Source organism: Alligator sinensis, unplaced genomic scaffold (assembly GCF_000455745.1).
Source record: "Alligator sinensis unplaced genomic scaffold, ASM45574v1 scaffold225_1, whole genome shotgun sequence".
Lineage (NCBI taxonomy): Eukaryota > Metazoa > Chordata > Crocodylia > Alligatoridae > Alligator > Alligator sinensis.
Window position 1 is genome coordinate 617,200 of NW_005842180.1, and position 12,258 is coordinate 629,457.

The following is a 12,258-nucleotide window of genomic DNA, read 5'->3' on the forward strand; positions in this document are numbered from 1 at the left end:
CTATAGTAGATTTAAATTTGGAAAGAAATTCATGTTCTGTTATTTCAAATCCTTTTTCAGATATGTTCTACTGTTAAAGAGCACGTGCCCCAAGCACTTGAGCTTAGATTCTTCTGGCCAGCAGTGTGTATGAAGGGGGTCTATGTGAGCACTATAATTACCTCTGTACCTTCTATCCCCAAGTCTAATGGGTGTGGAAACCCCAACCTTCTGACTACCACTACTATTTAGGTGGAACTTCGGGAGGGTCTGAGATGTACAATATGTTTTCAGTGTTTTTGAATGGATGCAGTTATGGCTTTGTTATGATCTTTCTAGTTTAACTGCATTAAATGTTAAAAATAATATTGTATGTCTCAGTTTTCCTGACTGGCTCGTACACTGGGAAAGGAGGGGTTATTTGTGTTGAGAACCAGAACAGTGGAGACTGGAAGTGCTATATTAGTGGGTATAGGGGTATGGGTTGTATCTGTGTTGGTCTAAGGCAGGGGTGACCAACCTGCAGCTCCAGAGCCACATGTGGCTCTTCAGAAGTTAATATCTCCTTGAATCTTTGCACAAAGTCTCCTTGAATCTTTGCACAAGCACACAGTGACCAGCTTCCTGGTCACCATGTGCTTGTGCAAAGATTCAAGGAAATGCATATTAACTTCTGAAGAGCCGCAGGTTGGCCATCCCTGGTCTGAGGACATAGGCAAACAGGGTTCTTTGGGTAAATCTGATATATTTTATTAGACCAACACAAATAGTTGGAAACATTCTTCTTTGCAAGCTTTTGGGTATATGAAGGGTATTTATACCCGAAAGCTTGCAAAGAAGAATGTTTCCAACTATTTGAGTTGATCTAATAAAAGATACTAGCGAGTTGTAATTTTCTTGGGATATTTGAGACAAGCAAGGGGTTTGGGGTTTTCTGTTTGCTTGTTTGTTTGGGTTTTTTGGTTTGGGGTTTTTTTTGTGCTAATAGCATCAATCAACAAAGAACTAATTCACCCTGTTTCTGGTGCCGGGGAGGCATTGAGAGATGGTCCTAAAAAGGGAAAACCCCAGAGTTAAGGGAGAGAAGAGAGAGAGGCAGAAGGAGAGCAGACTGGTTTTAATAAGAACAGCAAGGGCTGTTTTTCCTGACAAACTGCTTGGGCATCAGGGCAGAAGGACTCTCGTTGTATTGCTGTGGACCAATAAAGGTTGTTTTGTTTTAAGAAGAGCTGACTTCTTTGCTCCATGTGACTCTGTGTGTACTCTGCCCCTTTGAAGAGGTAGTTTCTCTCCAGGAACTGAACCAGAAAGCAGCTCTCAGAGGGAAAGCTGTAAATAACCAGGGGGGTTAGGGACTGGAAGGCTGCGTCTTGAAGTCCCAGAAGCTCATCCTCTCTATAAGCTGTGTCTGGGCTGGCTTCAGAGACTAAGCCAAGAGACTGTATAAGACTGAGAATCCGAAGTAAGTGCTCACTTGGGGATTTTATGACAGTAATTACTTTAGAAAGTGAGAGCTAGAATTAGGTGTTTAGTGATTCATTTTTCTTTAAAAAGAAAAAAAATTGTTATATTTGTTATATTTATTTGTTAACATTTATATATATGTTATAATTGTTATATTTCTTGGAGACGTATCACCTGGTTACAGGTCTAGCTCTTAGAATGAAAGTGAAGTCTTCTGGATGTAAGAATAGTTTTATGAGGCAGCAGTACCTCCTCAAGTATGGTCACACCAACTAATTATACTTCAGCAAAGGGCATATGCCAGAGATGAGCCATGAGAGATGAAGTCACTTTTTAAGAGAACTGTGGAAGTTTTGCATGAAATTGCTTTTATGGGTGTGGTCTGTATGCCCTTCTTCAGATCCTGAAAGAATGGCTGGAACTGAAATACCTGACCAGGTGTCTCTGAAGAATGGTGCAGTCAGCTTTTTAGTTCACACCCCTGAAACTGCTTGTCTCCAAGTGATCTCTTTAGCATTGGTGACATGTAGTGGGTGCACGTGCACCCCCTGAGATTGGCGGTGCTCCCCCTGAGAAAAGCACCACCAACATTGCCAGCAGTGCCTGCGAGCGGTTACCGCTGGCAGCATCTGCAGGTGATCTCCACTGGCTATTGCCAGTGCTGGCAGTGACCTCCTGCGGGAGCTCCCCGTCTCCACGTTCCTGTTGCCGCCACCCACAGGAGCCCGCCGTGTCCCTCCAGTGTCATGTGTTGTTCGTGCTCCTTAACGTGCAGTAAAATTTCTTAGGATGAGAGAAAAGAACTCCACTGCTCTAAGAAGCAGATTTCAAGGTCCCTTTCATTGGATCCTGGCACTAGAGAAAAGAAATTAAACTCAGGAAAGATCCTGCTGCCATCTGCTTCAGCACCAGTCATAGTGCCCTAATGTTGACTCCTTTGGGAGTGAGGTAGCTAGCCATATTGGTCTGAAGTTAGTCAGAAGGCTTGGAAGGCCAGGTAGATATGCACTTTTATAGACAAACTAAATAAGAGATATAGAGAGAGGGAGGGTACATAAGCCTTTTTGAACCCAGGTGACCTCACTGACTTAAGATGGCTGGTCTCGGGGGGGAAAAAAAACAAAAAAAACCACAGCAAAAACCTTTTGAATGGGGAAGTGCAGAACAAGAAAGTATCCACCAACTGTGTTAGGTATGGTTTAAATCAGTAGTGCTCAAGGTTTTCGGTCAGTGGACCGGATGGGCAGTGCCCGGTCCCTCTCTGGCCAGATCCAATTGGGCATCCAGGGTGTGTGCTGCAAGACCAAATCCAGGTACATGGGGGAGGGGATGCAGCCTGGCCCAATCCAGGCAGGCAGAGGGGGACTGGTAGGGTGGCCAGATAGGGGGAAAGAGGGTGGCCCAACCCATAGGGGGGAGGAGAGGGTGTGGTTCAGCTTCACGGCCCCATGGTTCAGCCCCACAGGGAGAAGGGGGTGCAGCCTGGCCCCAACCTGGCCATGCTGAGGGAGGAGGGTGTAGTTCTGCCCTGATCTGGTCACGTGGGGAAACGATCGTGACCCAGCTCCAGGATGCGGATAACCTGGAGAGGGTCCAGAGAAGGGCCCCTCGTATGGTTAAGGGCCTGCAGGCCAAGCCCTACGAGGAGAGACTAGAGAACCTGGACCTCTTCAGCCTCTGCAAGAGAAGGTTGAGAGGCGACCTTGTGGCTGCCTATAAGTTCATCACGGGGGCACAGAAGGGAATTGGTGAGTTTTTATTCCCCAAGGCGCCCCCGGGGGTTACAAGAAATAATGGCCACAAGCTAGCAGAGAGCAGATTTAGATTGGACATTAGGAAGAACTTCTTCACAGTTAGAGTGGCCAAGGTCTGGAACGGGCTCCCAAGGGAGGTGGTGCTCTCCCCTACCCTGGGGGTCTTCAAGAGGAGGTTAGATAAGCATCTAGCTGGGGTCATCTAGCCCCAGCCCTCTTTCCTGCCTATGCAGGGGGTCGGACTCGATGATCTATTGAGGTCCCTTCCGACCCTAACATCTATATATCTATATATCTGACCTGCTGCTTGGGGCTTGGGATTGTGGCAATGGGGAAGGGCAGCAGTATTAACTACCACTGCTCCCGGCCCCATCCGCCAAATTTCCTGACAATTGGGGAGCTCTGCAGGCCAGATGCCAAGGCTTTGGGGGACTGCATTTGGCCTGCAGGCCAGAGATTGAGCACCCCTGATTTAAAGAGGCTTAAAATAAAATAAATGCATCTTATGTAATCTATAAAGGTGCATATCTGGATATAATAGCACATGTTTTAATGAACCTAAGTTAATTTCATCAGGTGCTGTGAAAGAACAGCATTTACTTCTGGCTGAGTGAGCAGGTGTTCTTTTTAATGTCTGATAAAAATGTCACTCTGTGGATCAACTAATCAGATGTATCTGTGCAATCAACTGCTACAACTCTTTCTCAAAGTGCACAATACTGCCTGGCTACTTTAGCCTGAGGAATGAGACACTCAAGGCCACACTTAAACTCAGGTCTCTTGTTCTGAAGCAATGATACCAATCTACTAAGCCAAAAAACGCACTTTTCAGGAACAGAAATTACACTACTAAATTAGAGGAGTTCCCCCCAGGGAAAATCCATTATGCAGCTTATGGAACCCCAGTGCTTCTTCCATTCTCTTCTTTGCTTTCAGAGTCCCTCTGCTCTTCACCTGTCAAAGTAGATTGCACCACACAATGTCTTACTCCCCAAACTAACTATTCTGCATTTTACAGGAAAAAAGAAAAATAGTTTGTTAATTTCTATATCCTGTGAATGAATTTTGATTGCTTGGTGGCTTTTTTATGTCAATTTTGAAAATCTTTTGGAGTTTTCTATAAAAAAAAAAAAAAAATCATGACTAAGTCTAGCATTGTGTTCTTTTATGTTTAACCTTTTCGGGTTGAAAATGGAAATTTAGCATGAAATAATTTGTTAAATTATATAGTAGGATTATCTGATGCCTTACTTTTCCATAATTTGAAATGTGGTAGTTTTGCTGAGGCTCAAGTATTATCTTAGCAGTTTCTATATTCAGAGAGAGAAAAACACTTAGTACAATGATCTCACCCAATCCCAGATGTTACTTTGCTTCACAGAAAAGCAAAGCACTCAGTTCCTGAAGCAAAGGGTGCGTCATTGGCTGGGATGATCCAGACAGGTGTTGAAAGCTGGATTCATGATGAAAATGATGATAATGACGATGACACCCTTAACTTTCTTGCTTCCTCCTTTTATGTTTTTCTTTAACTTGACTCCTTTGATGACTCCTTGCTTTTGGATTGGTCTCTCTGCAGTCAGCATATTGTCCGTATTTTATCCTGTCAGCATATGCCTTTGTTCAACAGCCCCATTACAAGTACATCTCTTAATTTGGCCTTTTTCCGGTGTCTTACTTCAAGCATTGTTCACTGGTCTCCTTTATCACCTTTCATTAACATATCCAATCATTTCATCCCTCTGATTCAGCTGATTAGTGCCAAGTTTAGTTAATTTGAGCTAGTAATAAAACTGTTACTATGTTGTGTTAGAAAAACTTCTCCCAGCAATAGAAAGGGAAGAAATACCATACGAGCAAACACAAGGCCATAAGATGCTTGCAGGAAACAAGGCCAGCTGATATTGCAAACACCAGCAAAATAAAAAGTTCAGATAACACTGAGACTATACAAAACTTTAGGCTGAATATAAAAGAAAATGTTAAACAATACTATAATTCACCACTCTATAAACAGGTGCAACTTTAAAGCATAAAATATGACAAGCCACCCTAACATCACCACTACTTGGTGTTCACCAGATGTTGGTAGAAAAGTATGGGGAGAAACATCTCTCTCAGTAGCCATGAACCAGAGTGAAAAACAAATCACAACAATCACCTAGAGCTTAAGGTGACTTACAGACTTTATAGTTATTTTAAAATAAAGATTTTTTTCTTCATCCTCTTCTATGGGGTGAGAGCCTTGAAGTTGTAGTCTGTATCCTTTGAGGGGAAAGTGGGAAGAAGCAGATTCTTAGCCAAAAAATTGGAAGAGTTGGTTCACATAATGTAACTTGCATAGTTTAAATATGTGTGTATGGATATAATGTTAAATGTGCATTAAAATAAGAAAGTAAGAGACAGAATATCTCAGGGGATATATGGGGATACATAGCCTTTCCCCTCTAGTTCATTGGTTCCAGTCCAGCTAAGATTACTCATGACTGAAAGTTATTTCTGCCTGATGGCTGCTCTGACCTACATAAAATGAACTAGTGTTCTCGGTCCAGTTTCTGACAGACATCATACCAGTTACAATCACAGTTGGAACTAAATAACACCCTGTTGACAGTTTCAGTAGATAGTGCAAGGATTGAATGAGCATGCATACTAAATCATTGTCTCATTCTTGGAGGTGGTCTTTCCAGAACAGTGTTGAGGCAAACTACCATGGTGGTGTGTGGCTTAATGCTGTACCAGTTTTATGAATAAATAGACACCCCGTCTCCAGGGCTGTTTAATCTGGCATGTTTCACAAGCATCAAATTATTAATAACACAAGAGGTGGAGGCTTGAAAGTGAACGAGCACATTCTGAAGACTCAAAATGGCTGGATAAATTATAGATGAAAAGGGATTTTTTGTTTTGTTTTGTTTTTTAATCTAATATTTTTGTACCTTCTCTGTTTAAATCAGTCTGGCACATTTTTCATGTTTCACAAGACTATTTTCTTCCAGTTCCTTTGAGTTTAAGATCAATGCAGTTTTTATAGTAGTATATTACTAGTGTAGTAATATTTCTTCAGACATATTTCTGTTATTTTTATATCACTGAGGTCAGTAAAATATTTAGAAGAATTTTACTTCAGAGGCTCAAAGTTAATTTAATTTCAGTAGAAGCATTTCTAGGGATTAGTATTTTGTGATGTCCAGTATATCAAAGTTGGGATGATGGAGCAGATAGTACAGAGAGAAACTATAAAATCAACTGTGTAGATTATATTCTTTCAGATATGATGTCCACATAGCAAGAATTTTGTTTTTGTCACATTAATTATTAAAAATGTCAACTGTATCACTTAATTCAATACAAAGTATGATATTAAATTTTAGAATTCTTTTTGTTAATAAAGAGAGCATCTGTGCTATGATAGAACATTTGTTAAAATTTGAAACTAATGTAATGGTAGCACATTGACTTGCAGATTAAGTCTCTGGATTTGGCTGTAATTGGACTCTTCGGGCAGAGGCTGTGCATGTAGGGTGCCTATACATGGCAGCGAGATTGCTCTGACGCACTGTAATTGCAGCACGTCTGAGCAGATTCGATTAATCAAGTCTGTTGGAGTGTGGTAGTTACTCGAGTAATTATTCAAGACTCGATTAATCAAGTCTGGTGGAGCATGGTAATTACTGTGCTCCAACAGACTCCAGCATCTCATGTATCAGTGTCCCTGTGCTTAAAGATGGCGGCAGAGACACTTTAACTAAAGCTCATCTGACAAACTTTAGTTAAAGTGTGCCCGTCGCCATTTTTAAGCGCAGGGGTGCTGATACACAAGATGTCCCAGCTCTCAGAGCCATTGTAATTAAAGCGCCTCCCCCACCCCAACTCCCGGAGCACACGTATAAGCGCCCATAGAGACTTGATTTGAGCTTGTAGTTCTTCTATATCTTTCATGGCATTACATATTTATCCTCACAGACTGCTATTTTATTTCCAAATTGGAGAGAGGGTAATGCAGTTATTTTACCATTTTAGAGAGAGGACAGAGAATGAGTGAGCAGAAGTGTTATAAATGTCTGAAATACCGTGACCTTTTAAAAATAATTTTCCATATTTTTCCATATTATTTTGTATTTCTATATTTTATAGTTTTCCTTTCTTTGTAGCACTGTAGAACCTAAGAGCTGTAGTCATAGAACAAGATTCCATTTTATTTAGGCACCACACGGACACAAAACCAAACCAATGTCCCTGCTCTCAAAGACCTTACAATTGAAACATATAGTACATGGCTACAGACAGATGGAAGAAAGACAGGGAGACAGCACTGACTATGCTAGTCAACATTACAGGCTGTAACCTCAGCATACAGGCATCCTAACCATTGTAGGTATCATAGCAAAGAACAGTTTTAAGGAGGGATTGTGAGGAAATCAACAGTATGACTTTATGGATGTTAAGGGGGACCTCCTTTCAAAGGTCAGGGCATCATAACTGTGGGGTTTTAAGATTTTTTGTGCAAGACTTTCAGTAATTTTTTGGTACACCAAAATGCTTTAAAATGTTGGGTAGAGGCTATAAGTCATTTAAGTTGATTGGCTTTTAATGATCAGTATGTAATATTTTTTATGTCTGCATTTTAGCATGACAGTGATCCATTCTATAGGATTTAACGGGATCCAATCATTATGTACAAGTGTGGGGGGTTATCCTTTTTAACTCTCTCATTTTTTGTGGTGCAATAGCAGTCCTTTTTTTCCTCCATCATTAGTTTTATTAATTTCTTTCCCCTGGAGAAGAAATACCTTCAAGAAGTTGCAGAACTCTTCAGTTTTTCATCATGTGCATTTTTGCCACGCATTCTTTGATGTCTACAGACAGAACCAGCTAATTCTTTTGTTTGCAGGGCCTGATATGTCTATAGTTAATAGATAACAATGCTGTGCATCCTGCATCTGGGAAAACGTTTACAAATTATATGTATTAGAATTAATTATACCTCTGTAAATTTCAGTTCACAACTGCTAACTTTGTTTCTTACCACAACGCTAAATAGTCACTGTCTGATGCCTTTTCCTTATAATATAAATAACCATAAACTCATTCAGTGTAAATCCTTACTAAATACGTCTTACTTCTCTTTATGCTATACTAACAGTTCTGTTTCAACCAAACTGTAACTACACCAATATAATATGAAGAGAGATATCATCAGGTCCATGATTAAATATATTCACCAACCTCAGATTAATTTAGTGTTTTAGTCTCTTGGGTTTCAATTGAAAGTGAACCACCAGGCAAATGAGTTTAGTACAGTAGTGTGATTCTCGTTAATTTGTTTTAAGAATAACGTAACTGCCATTAAGATTATAGTTTGTTCTTAGGATACCTTTTACCCCAGGTTAGTCAGTTCCAGATATCCTACACTTAAATAAGATTATCAGACAGGATCTAAAATAACTAGAATCCTGTTGATTTCCTTACTGTATTAGTTCCTTAAAAATGTGCTATTTCCATAGTAGATGTTGTTTTCATTTCCACATAAGTATCCATGTGATACAAAGCAATGTCAGAGCACTTGCATTTATGGTTAAATAATATGATCTAGATCCCATCACCCTTGATTTGCTATCTGAGGCTGGTATCCCTGCTTCGGAAGGATCGTCCACAGTGCTTCTCAGTTGACAGAGTCAAAGGCTTTCATGAGGTCTAAGAAGGCCATGTAGAGAAGTTTATGTTCCTGGCATTTTTCCTGCAGCTGGTGAGCTAGGAAGATCATGTCAGTTGTGCCTCTCGATGCCCTGAACCCACACTGAAATTCCAGGAGGACCTCCTCAATAAGGAGATGGTTCAGGAAGATTCTTGCAATGATCTTTCCTGTGGTAGAAAGAAAGGTGATCCCTTTGCAATTTCCAGTCAGACTTGTCTCTTTTCTTAAAGATTTTCACAGTCATGGCGTGCCTGAGGTCATCTCGGATTTCCTCATCTTTCTAAATCCTTAAGATGAGGGCATGGAGCTGTAATGTGAGGTCCTCTCCCTCCTGCTTGAAGATTTTGGTGGGGATTCCATCAGTTCCAGATGCCTTGTCATTCTTCATCTGTTTGATGGCTTTCCTCACTTTATCAGGGTTTGGAAGGATTGCGAGATTGTCTCTGACTAGGTGTTGCAGGATGGAGTTGAGAACATGCTTGTCAACAACAGAGCCTCAACTGAGAAGGTCTTCAAACTCCTCCTTCTAACGGTGATGGGTTCCCCCTTCCTTAATCAGGTCTCTTCCATCCTTAGGTCTCAAAGGGGTTGGTCCCTGAGTGCTCAGACAATGGATGGTTTTAGTGGCATTGAAAAAAAACCATGCATATTATGAATGTCTACTGATGGTGTCTGAACTATAATATTTAAGTGTTTCTGAAATGGGGTGCTACTCAGTTCACAAAAGTCATGGAGTAGTGTCTCAAGTCCAAAAAGGTTGAGAACCACCTGTATAGTCTTACCCTTTTCTGTTTTCTGTACTACTGGCATGCTACTGGTTTAAACACAGTTTGGCAGTGTAATGTAGACCGAACAATTATTCTCAACCATGTATTTTAAAATATTTGTGTGTTCTAGGTTATGTTCTTAGGCTTGGAAACTCATTTAGCTTCTCTCTGGGTTAGGATGAGAAATGGGCAGCAGTGAATGGGAGTCTGTAGTGCAACTGGTGTCTACATCTTTGCTTATACTATTATCCACTATTTATGTCCTTTACAAAGATTCAATAAGGGGCTCCAAGGTTGTTCTCTCTTTGGAGCAGGAACTGATTATAGACAGGGAGATAGAGGTCACAAGAAGGGAAGCAACAATAAGCAATTTCTATGCAAGTACCATCTTCTGCCTGAAGTGCTGACTTCAGTCTGCAGCACTGTCAGTTCAGCAGATAATATATCCATTTAACACTTTAAACTTTGTCATCTAAAGTTTTGGGTTTAATATTTTACTGGCAGCTTTACAAAAATAGGAAGATGCAACAAAAGATAGAATAAACTCAAACTTCTGTTCTGAAAGTTTATAACAAAGAGCTAGTATATTATCCTGGATCTAATATTTTTATTAAATGCATTAAGCTATTTTCTTTCTTTGATGCTACGAAGCTGTGTGGCAGTTTTAGAAGGGTAGAGTTTGGGGAGTGCTCATGGAAGAGACTTAAGAGGAACAAATAGATGCTTAGGATTGGCTCATGGCAGTGGAGTCTTGTTTGCATTGCCCCAGTTGCAGAGTTGAGGTCTTAAAATTTAAAAGAAGTAGCATATGTATATATACATCTATAGATAGACCAGAAATTGCAGTAAAAAAATGATCGTGCATTATCATAAAGGGTGTGATTATTTAAAGGTTTATGTAAAAAAAAATATGATAAATTGTTTTCTGTGTCTAGTGGGGATAGAGTGAGAAGTATTTCAGTTTAAATTGCAAAAAGGGAGATTTAGGTTGGACTTTAGGGAAATCTTTCTAAATCCAAGGGTAGATAAGCACTGGAATAGGTTACTTATGGAGATTGTAGAATCTCTATCAAGAGAGGTTTTTAAGAGCAGGTTAAGCAGTTGTCAAGAAGGATTTATTTATAGTTGATCCTGGCATGGGGTAGGATGGACTTGTTGAGTGTTCAAGGTCCTTTCCATCTCTCTTTTCTGTTTTTCAGCAAATTATAGTTTTAAAGAGTTAGTAAATTAGTTGATTCTTTAATGAACTTTCTATAAAAACTGTTTATGGGTTGCTTATACCCATTTTATAAGCAATTCTCCCACTGTACTCGGCCTTAGTGAGGCCGCAGCTGGAGTACTGTGTCCAGTTTTGGGCTCCACAATTCAAAAAGGATGTGGAGAAGCTTGAGAGAGTCCAGAGAAGAGCCACGCGCATGATCAGAGGTCAGGGAAGCAGACCCTACGATGACAGGCTGAGAGCCCTGGGGCTCTTTAGCCTGAAAAAGCGCAGGCTCAGGGGTGATCTGATGGCCACCTACAAGTTTATCAGGGGTGACCACCAGCATCTGGGGGAATGTTTGTTCACCAGAGCGCCCCAAGGGATGACGAGGTCGAATGGTCACAAACTACTTCAAGATCATTTCAGGCTGGACATAAGGAAGAACTTCTTTACTGTCTGAGCCCCCAAGGTCTGGAACAGCCTGCCACCGGAGGTGGTTCAAGCGCCTTCATTGAACACCTTCAAGATGAAACTGGATGCTTATCTTGCTGGGATCCTATGACCCCAGCTGACTTCCTGCCCTTTGGGCGGGGGGCTGGACTCGATGATCTTCCAAGGTCCCTTCCAGCCCTGATGTCTATGAAATCTATGAAATTTTAATGTCTTATACTGATGTGCTTATAACCAGTTATAACACAAACTACTCACAGCTGTAGCAGATTTTGGTATCTGTTAATCTAAGGATACATTTATAATGGGTTATAAAAAGTTTGGCAGAATTTAAAATAGAGTGTAATTGCTTTTTATTTAATTTATTTGTGTTTGTGAATCATTTGGGATGGGGAGGCAAGGAGGCATTACAAAGATAGCTGTGACTTGGATTTAATTAAAATGGATGTTTGACTTACATAGACATTGTACCAATACCTTTTTTTTTTAAGTCACCGTAGTTTATAGATTGGAAAAAAAATGTCATCACAAAGAAAAAAATGAAAATTGATTTACAGGGTAGTTCAGGCTGATGTTAGCACAGAACTAATAACAATACTGAGCTTTCACAAAGGCTGTAAACAGACATTGTGTTTCGCTTTTTGCCCATGGATCCTACAGACTGCCATTGTCCTGCTTCAAGTACCTGTGAATTATGCAGGATAATGTGCTAACGGTTTTCTTGGGACAATGAAGTAAGTAGCAGCTGGAAGCTAATTGTGGCTCATTTAACTTAACTGAGATTAATTCCAGGGACCAGCCTGTCAGGATTTGTGATTTTAACATCTGATGAAGTAAGCTGCTGCTTATCAAAGTTTATGCATCTCTGAGTGAGTTAGTCTATAAGGTTAAAAACAGGTGACCAAATTGCCCAGGACTGAGCCTTTGATTTTGGGATCCTACAGA

At 40.6% G+C, this 12,258-nt stretch overlaps 1 protein-coding gene across 8 annotated transcripts in view; it reads left to right on the forward strand.

The window, feature by feature from the left end:
* Positions 1-12,258, forward strand: part of APC (APC, WNT signaling pathway regulator) — a 163,516-nt gene that overhangs the window by 83,754 nt on the left and 67,504 nt on the right. The gene's annotated exons all lie outside the window — the stretch shown is intronic.